A 12,523-nucleotide genomic window follows, 5' to 3' on the forward strand; every position below is an offset into this window, starting at 1 on the left:
ATAAATTGCCCCTTCTAATCGACTACAATTCCCTCAGCCACAGAGATTGGCTAGATTTTGGGTTGGGGGTAAGCCTTATCTCAGGCCCCAGGGGAACCCCACTTCTGGTTATGCCCCAGTTTGGGGCTCATACCCTGACCCAGAAACGAGCTTATTATGACCATATCTGTCCTTAGAATCCTGGAAACCCACAGTTGGCTGGAACCTCAATAGGTCATTTGATCAGGCCTGCAACAACCATGCAAGTGAATGAATAAGTCATTCTTCTCCCTGGGTATCTTACCAATGATCCTCAAAGAGTTGTTCTCAAACACCGCATTGCTCAACTCCTGCAGAAAATTGCTCTTTTTCCAGTAAATGGAAAAGGGAAGAGGGCAGAGATCATGTCTATTGAATCTATTGTACTTTCCCAAGAGCTTAGTAAGGGGCTCTGCATCCAGTAGGTATGCTGTTGCACGATGGATTGAGAAGCTTGAGATGTCGGGACTGAAGCACCCATATACAGCTCTCCACCTCCTCCTTGCTCTCTCCTTCCCCCAGTCCTCGAACCTATTGTCTCTGGGGCAGCTTTGCTCCACCCTCAACCTTCTCCAGGCAGCAAGGAGTTGCTGGCAGGACCAAGAGACCCATCACAAGCACCAGGGATGGAGGCTTCCAAAATCATGGAGAAATGGGTGCCTCACCCCCAGGAAAGAATCCCAGTTTTCTGCTTCCTCCATCTTTGGTAAAACTAAGAGCTCATGTGAGAGAGGTTCACCAGGACCCCCTGGGTTTCCAGCAATTGGCCAGGGCAAGGGGGGCACATGGGGCTCTGGGGGTGTGGTACTGTTGTTTTGTCAGGACCAGCCCACCCAGGCAACAAGCTGTAAGTGGGACATTAATATTTAAAATCTGACATTTGAAAGATTTGATCTACCCTTCTGATACCCTACCAGTATCTTTGGGGTCTGTTTGGAAAAATATGAGCTAGAGAGAGAGAAAAAGAGAGAGAGGAGAAAAACAGCAGAAACTAGCAAGTGCCTAGTATCCCAGCCAGGAGGGCATCTTTTTCTTTTCTTTTCTGCCCTCCTGACTGGCAGAGTGAGTGCTACCATGGCCTTAGCCCCCTCATGAGGGCCATGGACTTCTGACCATGTCCTTCCTTCTCCCATTGGAGGGTCCCAGGGCTTCCATTCATCCCTTGCCCATCTGCTCTTCCTGGGTCAATCTGCTTTGCTGATAAATAATGTTGGTATTTGTTAAGTGCTTACTATGTGCCAAGCACTGTTCTAAGTGCTGAGGTAGATACAGGGTAATCAGGTCCCACGAGGGGCTCACAGTCTTAATCCCCATTTTCCAGATGAGATAACTGAGGCACAGAGAAGTTAAGTGACTTGCCCAAAGTCACACAGCTGACAAGTGGCGGAGCCGGGATTAGAACCCATGACCTCTGACTCCTAAGCCCGTGCTCTTTCCACTGAGCCACGGAAGGTTCCTTTTCCTTGACCTTCTAGCAAGGATGCAAAAAATAGGATAAAGGGCTCAGGATTTTACCAAGAATGGAGGGCCTCTTTCTTCTCGTGGGACTTCCTGAATTCCCCACTCCATTCACAAAAGTCACCTGAACTGGGTTTGCAGGACACACTCACCTCTCTGTTCCAATTGGATCTCAAAAAGGACCTCCTCTCCCCACCTCACAGACCTACAATCCAGAGTGGGGTGGCCCAGGGAAGGGGGTCAGGGGCTGGCAGGATGCATGGATACTGCTTTCCCTGTCGCATGCTCTGCTGCAGACCTTGTTGCTGCACGGAAGCATTCCTGGGAGAAAGAGAGCTAGGGAGAGGATTAGCCTGAGGCTGAGTCTTAGTCCTCCTCGGTTGCTGGCTGTGCCGGAGAACAGCACAGCCCTGCGTGCAAGGTCTGGAGGAGTCAGAGCTAAAGGCATATTGCAAATCTGCGTAGTTTGTGTGTGATTGTGTGTTGAAATGTGTGGCGGGGGGGGGGGAGGTCCTATCAGGGGGAAAAGCCATGTGTTGAGTTCTGGGGCTCTCGAGTAAGGATGATACCTAGGATGAGAGATCTACTGAGATGTAAACCCCGTGGTTCCATCTCTCAGAGACTCAGAAACGCATACCCGCACACCCACAGACCTTCTTTCACACAGAAGTACACACACACACACACACACACACAACACACTAGAAGAGACTTGCACACATGAAGGCATGAGTGCACCCACAAACAATTCATCTCCACATTCACGAGCTCAGAAGCCTTCTCTCCAGCAGCCCTGGGGAGAGAATCTCATCCTCTGTGGCAGACATCAGGGAAGGGAACCGTTCCCTGAATCCCCATCCTGCTCTTCCTCTCCTATTTGGGGTGAGACCCCAAGTTCCCCATCCAGGTTCTTCCTGAACCTCGAAGCCCCCTCCCCTGCTCCCCTCCAGTAAGTCTCTCTGGCCCTAGGCCCTACCCCAATCAGCTCGTCCTCTGGGCATCAAGCCTCATCAGGGTTAAATCTGCTCAGGGGCCAGATACTGGGCAGTGCCCAGTGGGGGAGTTAGCTGGGAGAGGAGGAAGGTTTCTTCTGCAAAATACAACTGGCACCCCCCATTCTCTCTGCCCCCTGAGTCCAAGGGTCCTCAGTCCTGCCGAGAGTGGTGACTGGTGAGCTGGAGACCCATCGGGGTCCTGCGGGGTCCCTGACGCTGTGGCCAACACTGGCACAGGGGCCCAGCTGAGTGCCCCCCTCTTTTTCCCTCTACCTGTCTTTTCAGGTGCTGAGGCTGGTCAGAGGCAGCCCTGGGCAGTGAACTCTCAGTGGATCAAACCTCCAGCTGGGCATCCTGGTCCCCAAGCAGCCCTGGGGAGAGAGTCTCCTCTTCCCTGGCAGACATCCCCGAATCCCCATCCCGCTCTTTCTCTCCTCTGTTTAGGGTGAGACCCTTCCCCTTCCCCTGCCACAGATCCCCAAGTTCCCCGTCCCTCCATTCTCCCAACCCCCTTGCTCCCGTGCCCTCCCTCTCACCGGGAGAACCACCCCCTCAGCCGAGTGCCAGAACAATCCTCCTTTGAACGGAGCTGAGCTGAGCTGCCGAGCAGCCAGGAGCCGCGGGCGGGGGCCGGGGGGGGTGGGGGCGGGCGGCTGGCTTTAACCCTAGACAGGCTGGACTTTGCCGGGCCTCCCCCTGCCAGACCTCACCCCTTCCCTTGCCGCCCCCCACCCAGCTGGGTGCCCGCCTGTCCTCGTCCGGGGCTGCCGGCGCGGTGGGAGATGCTGGGGTGAGAGTAGATACCATTTCCTCGAGGGGATCGCTCCCTGCCCTGGCTCCTTTCCTCCTTCCGTGGAAGGGACGAGGACCCCCCGCCTTAGCTGGGGAGATTGGTACGGACCATTAGCAGTGCAGGTCCTGCTGGCATCCTCGACGAATTAGGGGAGGGGGCTGGGGAGCGAGGGGAGGTGGGGGGAGGAGAGGTTGTCAAGGCTTCTCTAAAGGCACAGACCCATCCGCCACAAATGTGATCTCTACTCCATCTCCCTGCTCTGGCTTCAGCCCTCTCTTCCTTCCCCTCCCCTCCCTCCCCTCAGACCCCATCTCTTTCTCTCTCTCTCTCTCTCTCTCTCTCCCCGCATCTCTCCATCTCTCTCCTCCCTCCTCCTTCTCCCCATCACTCTCTCTCCATCTCTCTGCCCCCCAACACTCTCTCTCCATCTCTTTCTCTCCCCCCTCCTCCCCCTCCCCATCACTCTCTTTCCGTGCCGCGCTGCAGATATCGGACGAGCTGAGGTCCGCTGGCGGCTGGACTAGCCCCGGAGGACGTGGGGGTCGGTGGCTATGAAGGGCTCCCAGCGGCTTGGCAGCAGCCGGCTAACAGACGAGGAGGCCAGCGAACCTCGGGTCGGGGCCCGGAGGGAGCTTGTTTGGGGCTGATTCTGGGGCTCGGAAGCTTGATGGAAACTGCGTCTCTGCGCGTGATGGAGAGAGACGGGAATTCACACTCGCAAATTAAGGTAACTCTCTCTCCCTGGTTTTTTCCTCTCTGTTTTTCACTCTCGGCTTCCTCCGTCTCGCTCTCTCGCCCTCCTTCTCTCGCTCTGCCCCCTGCTCTCTCTGGCTGGCTCAGCCGCACAGAGGTCCTTTATGCACTGCGATCTGTATCCATCCCATGTCTGTGCCCGTGTGGAGGGGATGGGGGTAGGGGCTGGCTCCCCCAGGCCCGGCACTGGGAGCCGGAGAGGGAGGAAATGGGGTGGGGTGGAGGGTGGGGATGGGAGGGGGAGCTGAGGTCACCACTTGGGGCTGAGACACTGGGGGTCAGAGCAGGGAAGGTGGGAGTTTGAGAGCTGGGCTGCCTCTGCCGTGGTTCCCAGTCAGGATTTAATGGTTAAAAAACAAGACCTTTTCCAGCCGAGTGTCGGTTCCCCACCTCCTCCAGCCTGTGGCTATGCCCTAGCAGAAATCCACCTGAGTCTAGCACTTCCAAAGTCCTCCCCCACCCTGAACCCCACACTAATTCCTAGGATCCTGGGCTGCTTCTGGGCCCACAGATCTCTCTCCTCCCCCACTGCCCACTCTGACCCACCTCGCCAGCATGTGCTGCTTGCTTTCCCCAAACTGGCCTTGGTCTCACCCGTTGATTTAGGTATCCAACTTCTTCTGCAGGGGGGAATGGAGGGCAAACCGAAGATGAGCAGTACAGTCCAGGAGATAGGGCAAGCAAGCCTAGGGTTCCATTAAAGTGCCCCCACTTCTTCTGCCTGGCCTTTCGGGGACTGAGTCCCCTGATTCCAGCCCTGCCCTGCCCTCTCTTTCCAAGCAGAATGCAACTCCAGGCATGGGAGCCCAAAGGCAGATGATAGAGAGAGGAGAGGATGGACCCCTCAACCATCCACAACTGGGAATGGAGGTGGCTGCTGGGCAGAGAGACTGGCAAATCCCCTAAGAATCCAGCCCTTGCCCCGGTGTGACCCAACCGAGCCCCCTCGTCCCAGATGCAGTTCTGGCTACTGGGGTCCAGCTGAAAGATCCTGTCCATGGCTGGAGATGGCCACTCTTTCAGAGGTCAGGGCGTGGACATTGGTGAATGTCAAACATCATCCAGGTCGGAAATCTCCGAAAGTCCACCCAGAGGGGAGTGTGGAAGCTGAGAAGCTGAGTGAGAGAACTGTGCCGACTCAGTGGCTGTGTCTCCTTAGGGAGACCAGGATTGCTCATTATGACCTGGAGGGTCTGCAGATATGTCGTGGAACTCCCCAGCAAGGCCTTATGGCGCAGTTATGTTGTGTAGCCCCACTGTATTGTCTAGCATGATTGTGTAACATGAATCAGGAGATGAATCAATAGCATTCATTGAGTTCCTCCCATGTGCAGAGCACTGTACTAAGCACAAAGAGCGCTGTACTCCATAGAAAAGTTAGAAGACATGCTCCAGATAGATAACAATAATAAATAATAATAGTTGTAATAATTGGTTTGTTTGATAGGCACTTATGTGCCAAACACTGTACTAAGCACTGGGGTAGATAATTGGGTCAGACACAGTCTAAGGGTGAAGGAGAACAGATATCGAATCCCCATTTTACAGATGGGGAAGTTGAGGCACAGAGAAGTTAAGTGACTTGCCCAAAGTCACACATCAGACAAGTGGCAGGATTGTGATTATTATCATTATTATTAATAATAATAATGGTATTTGTTAAGCACTTATTATTTGCTGGGCACTGTACTAAGCACTGGGGTGAATACAAGCAATTCGGGTCAGACACAGTCCCTGTCCCACATAGGACTCACAGACTCAATCCCCATTTTACAGATAAGGTAACTGAGACACAGAGAAGTGAAGTGACTTGACCAAGGTCATGTAGCAGATAAGTGACAGAGCCGGGATTAGAACCCATGACCTTCTGACTCCCAGGCCCATGCTCTATATACTACACTATGCTGATTAGAACTTGGGTCCTCTGACTTCCAGGCCAGTGTTCTTTCCTCTAGGCCATGCTGCTAAACTACAAACAAGAGGAGGAATACAGTATATAAAATATAATTGTATTTATGGAGATTAAAATGCTTAGGTGGCATGGAGGAGTTGACATGACCATTGGGTATATCAAGTAGAGAGATTAGAGATTATTTGGAAGAGGTCTCCTCATGGAGTTGTTTATTTAAAAGAACTTTGAAGATGATGAGAGTAGTGATCAGCTTGTTATGAATATGAGGCAAGAAGAAAGATGAGATCAAAAGGTCAGTAGTGAAGGTGGGGGTTGATATCACATGTTGCCCAACACATGGGGCTTTGGGGTCTTCTTAGGTGGATTGTCACCACAAATTTGGGTGGGAATGTTATGGTCTATCTCCCCTTAGAGGTGTGTGATAATGTCAAGAGGCAGAGCTGCCTCAGAAAAGTTGTGTAGTTCTGTGGAGTTGTGTACAACTATGGACCACTTCCCAGCCTTTACTCAAATAGTTTTGCACTATAGCTGTGATGCACACTCACATAGCCAGATGTGGGACTATCCTTCCCATCCAACCACCTGGACTAGCCCCACAGAGAAAGAGACTAGGCTGTTCCATTCCCTCCCATCTGCATCCAACTTGCTCTCAACTCCTCAAGTTATCCCGTATGAATAGCAGTCCATATCCCCTTCAGCTTCCACCCCATGCGGGGTAATGAAATAGGGGTCTTCTGGTCCTGGAGAGAGTTAATCACCTCGGCCAGGGCCAGGCCTGGCTGCTCGATGGGCTGGGAATCTTGCCATTGGGGAGGTAGACCCATGGCCTGAATTTCAAGTCTAAAACCTAGAAAAAATGAATAGGCATGGGAGTATGTGTGTGCATGTGTTTGTGTGTGACTGTGTATGTGTGTGACAGTGTGTTTGTGGGGGTAGATGTATGCTGAACAGCTGATATATGTGTGAATGTACACATGTGTGTTGGGAGTGTGGACATGATGGTCAGGCTAATATGTACGTGTTTCTGTGTGTGCTCCTGGGAATGTGTATGTGATGAGCAGATTGATGTGTGTGTGTGTGTTTGTGTGCACACATATGTGTGTTCATGTGAGGGGGCAGAAGGTGTGTGATGGACAGGCTAGTAAGTGTACCTGCGCTTGAAGGTTTGTACAGGCGGGCCTGGGTGTGTGACTGGATTTGCACAAAGGAGTTCCATTCATTGCATGTGGGAACTTAAACCTCCAGCCACTTGAGAAGAGTTGTGGAACCCACCCGGGAGGTAGGGCCCACGGACCCACTCTGCTCCATCCCTTTTCCCTTCCAGGAAGGGGACAACTCTGAGACAGAGAAAAGTCTATCTTGTTCCTCCCCTCCTCTTCCTGCACCAGTAGCTTCCAACCATCCCAGCCCTAGGACAGGACCATCTTCCCATCCTGAATCATGGAGTCCTCTCATCTTCTAACCCTAAGGAGAGGGGCTGTTGGAGGGCTGTGGGCAGAGCCGTGGGCAGAGCCACAGCAGGTAATGCTGCAGGTGTGGCTGCTGTGGCTACAGTCACAGACTAAGGATGGAGAGTGAATGAAGCAACTAGCCTGAAACTTGGAGCTTTTACTATGTGGTCTGAGTTACATTCAGAACTCTCAGCCGCCCAATTCAAAGCTTTTTACAATTCCCCCTCCACCAGCATTGAGAGGGCTAAATTCCAGGTATGCGACACCCTCAGGATTGGGGACCACCACTCTTCCCACCTTCAAAACCCTCCTAAATTCACATCTCCTCCAAGAGACTTTCCCTGACTAAGCCCTTTTTCTCCTCCTCTCCCTCCCCTCTGCGTCACTTGGATCTGTACCTGTTAATCAATCAACAAATGGTATTTCTTGAGTGCTTACTGTGTGCAGAGCACTAAGCTAAGCACCTGGAAAAGTACAATTCAACAGAGTTAGTAAGTTCATGAGGAGCTAATAGCCTACAGGGGGAGACAGACACTAAAGGAGATATCTGTCACACTCATCCCCTCAGGACTTATGTACACATCCTTATATGCTGCCATTTCCTAGCTCTATAATTTACTTAAATATCTGTCTCCCCCTTTAGAAGTGAGGGGTGAGGGGGCTTAGTCAATGATGAGGAGAGAAGAAATGGAGATGCAGAAAGAGAAGAGACAGACATAGAGATAAAAAAAGATGGTGATGAGGAAAAGAGAGATAGAGAGTGTGTGTGTGAGAGAGAGAAGAAACAGAGATGGAGCCCAAGTGTAAGGAGGCTAGAAGTGCTGAGCATGGGAGAGCCAACAAACAAACTACTCTAGAAATCTTGCTTTTTCCACATGCTACCTCTTTCAGAGGCTGAGCACTGGTGGGAGAACCAAGTTGACTCTTTCTCTGCTCCCTAGTCCTCGAGTCCTGGGCAGCAGTAGGAGAAACCCAGGAGAGGAAACAGTGATGAAGGCATATTCTGGGGCTGAGAGGTTGGGTTTGGTGGGTAGGGGTCCAAGAGCCAGGGGGATTGGCTCTTTGGGGGCTACCCAGCCTTCACTGTTGGGGACCAGAGCCAGGTGAATGGGAGTTCACCTGACCACTCACCAGATAAGCTACAGGCCCTCAGTCACTCATTCATTCATTCATTCAGTAGCATTTATTAAGCACTTACTGAGTGTAGAACACTGGGAAAGCACTTGGGAAAGTACAGTACAACAATAAACAGTGACATTCCCTACCCACAGTGAGCTCATAGTCTAGAAGGGGAGAGACAGACATCAATACAAATAAATAAAATTACTTATATATACAGAAGTGCTGTGGGGCTGAGGGGGGTGAGGGGAAAGAGAAAAAGGAGAAAGTCAGGGAGATGCAGAAGGGAGTGGGAGATGAGGAAAAGTGGGCTTAGGCTGGGAAGGCCTCTTGGAGGAGATATGCACTCAACAAGGCTTTGAAGCAGGGGAGAACTGTCCATTGGATTTGAGGAGGGAGGACGTTCCAGGCCAGAGGCAGGATGTGGGCCAGGGATCAGTGGCGAGATGTAAAATCGGGGCACAGTTAGAAGGTTAGCACTAGAGGAGCAAAGTGTGCCGGCTGGGTTGTAGAAGGAGAGAAGCAAGGTGCGGTAGAAGGGGGCAAGGTGATGGAGTTCTTGAAAACCAATGGTGAGGAGTTTTTGTTTGATACAGAGGTGAATAGGCAACCAGTGGATATTTTGGGTGGGGGGGTGACATGTCCTGAACAATTCTTTAGAAAGATGATCTGGGTAGTGGAGTGAAGTATGGACTGGAGTGGGGAGAAACAAGAGTCAGCAAGGGCATAATGCACGCAGCTCTCCCCGCCTTTCTGCAACCCTCTCCTCCTCCCACCCCCACATCACCTCCCTACTCCAGGCTCTGAAGAGCAGAAGGTAGGTTGAGGGCTCAGAGAAAGAGGAATCTGGGCTGAGAGGTGGGGAAAGGGGTATTCAGCCTGATCAAAGGTGAGGGCCCTGGGGCCAGAGGAGGGAATTCTAGGAATAGAAAACAAGTCAGCAACTGTGCAGGTTGCTCACTCCCTCTTGCTGCCCATGGATCCTGGCTGGGGATTCTTCTTTCTCCAGCCCTGATCCCTAGACTCCCAGTCTGGGTGGTGTTAACCCTTCTGTTCCCATGCAGAAAAAAAGCCTTTAAAAGTCCAAGTTTCCAATAGCCCTCCTTTAGTCACAAAGGAATGGTAAATTGAACGGGAATGGTTGATAAGGTTAAGCTACCCCTTTTTGCTTATCTTGTAATTAAACCAGGCAACCTAAGTGTACAACAAAGTCTTAATTTAACAATGTTTAATAATGAACACAGCCTAGAATTGAAATCACCAGGATGGGAAAACAAATCCTTGGACTTGCCTATGGAGTTAGGACCGGGGTGGTGGCTTGTATTGGGTTTGAGGATGTTGTGGGGGCTTTTCCACTCTCTTGAACCTGGTATTTTAGATTTCCTAGTGGGGTAAAGTTTCATGTCCTGGGGCTGGATGCTTGGGACTGTTTCAGGTGTTTCTACCCAATCATTTTTAGTGGGAAATACAACCAAGACAGCTTTCAAGGAGCTATGGAATTGGGCTCTGTTATTAAAAATCTGAGACTGTGAGCAGCAGCAGGCTGGTTCAGGCCCTGGTCCACCCAGCAAAGTGTACTGGTAGCAGGTCTATGGTGGCCAGACACTTGAAGGAACAGTGTGATTGATAGTTTTCCTCCTTCATATCCACCTGACCCAGTTGGTTTGTGATGGTCCATCTATAGCTTCCTAAACTTTCCTTCTAGTAGACCATTATGGGCCATTAGTTTACAAATCTGCTTAGGTTTCTCTTGAACTTTCTGTGGTAACAGTCCTATATGCCTCCCATCTGCTGGGTGACAAATTGATTCCTTCTGGTTTTTTCAAACTTAGCACCTTCAGTCTTCAATGGGTTGAGTTATTTGATGAACAATTCCATGATCGCCCAGTCTACTCCTTCAAGATTTTGAAAGCTTCAATCACAGACCCTCTCTCAATCTTCAACTTTCCAGACTGCTTCCCTTCGGAAACTTTCCATTCAATCATCATCATCATTAGCATTATCAGTGGAATTTATTGAGCGTTTACTATTTGCAGAGTTTGAGAGAGTTCAATACAATAGAGGTAGCAGGCTTCAATCTAGAGGGAGAGACAGACATTAATGTTATTAAGTAATTTATGCTATATAATTGAAAGATATGTAAATAAGTGTTTGGGGCTGAGGGTGGTGCAAATATCAAATGACCAGATCCATGAGCATAGACAACACAGAAGGGAGAAGGATCAGGAAAAAGAGGATTTAACTGGAGAAGGTCTTTTGGAGGTGATGTGACCTTAACAATGTTTTGAAGTTGGGGAGAGTGATGGTCTGGCTTATATGGAGAGGGAGGGAGTTCCAGGGTAGTGGGAGGATGTGGGAAAGGAATCGGCAGCAAGTTAAAATGAGATTAGAGGACAGTGAATAAGCTGATGATAGAGGAACAAAGTGTGCAGGCTGGGCTGTAGTAGGAGATAAGTGAAATGAGGTAGGATGGGATGAGTTGAATGAGTGCTTTAAATCTGATGGTAAGGAGTTTCTGTTTGATGTAGAGGTAGATGATGATGATGATAATGATGATGATGATGATATTTGTTAAGTGCTTATTATGTGCCAGACGTTGTACTAAGCACTGGGGTGGAAACCAGCAAATGGGGTTGGACACAGTCCCTGTCCCACATGGGCCTCACAATCTTTATCCCCATTTTACAGATTAGGTAACTGAGGCACAGAGAAGTGAAGTGAGTTGTCTAAGGTCACACAGTAGACATGTGGCAGAGCCAGGATTAGAACTCAGGCTCATGCTCTATCCACTAGGCAATCCTGCTTCAGGCAGCCTTTAGAGATTCTTGAAGAGTGGGGAGACATGGACTGAACTTCCTTTAGAAAAATGATCCAAGCCACAGAGTGAAGTATGAACTGGAGTGAGAGACAGTGAGTTGAGTTCAATGAGTTTGAAGGCCTGGATGGCTGGGGAAAGTTCTACATTGGCTTTGCTGATTCTTTCTTCATACGCTGGAGGAATGTTCTTCGGACACTGAATTCCCAGGACCATGTGGTTTCCACTAAATTGTGCTGTGATGTGAGACAATGAAGCCATGCGGTCTGCAGAGCCGAAGATAGAATGTTCATGTGTATTGCACTAGAAAGAAAACATCTTTAGTAATTTCCCAGGGAATTTCTGGAAGAATTCCTATCTTTGTTCATTTTTCCATAATATTATCCAAAGAATTAGATATAAAAGAAAATCATCTTCTTTTTCCTAATGCTGTTCCAAAGAGCTGGATATTTTTGCTTGACTTTCATCAGCCAAAAACTCCAGAAATAAAATTGTTGCTTCTACATCTTCAGGCAGTGGGTGGATTAGTTTGCCACTCAAATCCCGATAAAGAGCAAAAAATCTGAATATTTTGTTCACTCCCTGGAGCTTTACCTTGAGTAATTATTGCTCCATCTTCAGCAAACACCCTAGTTATGAGGTGTTCTTGCATCATCATTATCCCTTCAACAGTGTTGCCCCTTAATCCAGTGGATTCCAAATCCTCTTTGGGGTCTATATTTTATATCAACATCCTCCCCTCTCTTTCATCTAATGGTATTTTTTTGCCAGGATAAAGATTACTTTTCAATTGTCAGAATTGCTGCTCTACTGCCATGCTGCGCTGTGAAAGACTCCTCCTTTACTAATAAACATGGTCCGCAGGGCCAGAAAGGAGAATTATGCAAGTTTATTCCCATTTGCTCACTTGAAAATGAGGTTTCTGCTTGCTGAGCCCCTGCCAGTGCTTTCTTTCCCCCCAGAACAAAAATGTGTATTTTAGATTCTGTTTCTAAACTGATGATCCTCAAGCTCTGGCCTTTTGCCCAGGTACAGACAGCATTTTGTGGATTTTATGAAAGGTGGAAGGAATCCCAAGGGAACTCCTTAAAATAATTCCTGAAGAAGGAAAAGGACCCAGACTAGGGAAGGAAAGGATTAACTCTGGAGTAAGGGACTTGTGAGCAGAGGAGGAGGAGATGAGGAGGAAAAGGGTAGAGTCCTGGTGTG

The 12,523-nt window shown here is 49.7% G+C and overlaps 1 protein-coding gene across 5 annotated transcripts in view; it reads left to right on the plus strand.

Annotated features, from left to right (window-relative positions):
* Positions 1-3,126: 3,126 nt before the first annotated feature.
* The window catches only part of B3GAT1 (beta-1,3-glucuronyltransferase 1), a 51,286-nt gene continuing 41,889 nt past the window's right edge, over positions 3,127-12,523 (plus strand). For 4 of the 5 annotated variants that reach the window (XM_029075062.1, XM_029075058.1, XM_029075061.1 and 1 more), the window contains exon 1: positions 3,656-3,991. The gene's annotated coding sequence lies outside the window, so the exon portion shown is untranslated. Of the gene's footprint in view, positions 3,262-3,655; positions 3,992-12,523 lie in introns of those variants that run through there. The other variant, XM_029075059.1, reaches the window with a different exon arrangement.

Source organism: Ornithorhynchus anatinus, chromosome 11 (genome assembly GCF_004115215.2).
Source record: "Ornithorhynchus anatinus isolate Pmale09 chromosome 11, mOrnAna1.pri.v4, whole genome shotgun sequence".
NCBI lineage: Eukaryota > Metazoa > Chordata > Mammalia > Monotremata > Ornithorhynchidae > Ornithorhynchus > Ornithorhynchus anatinus.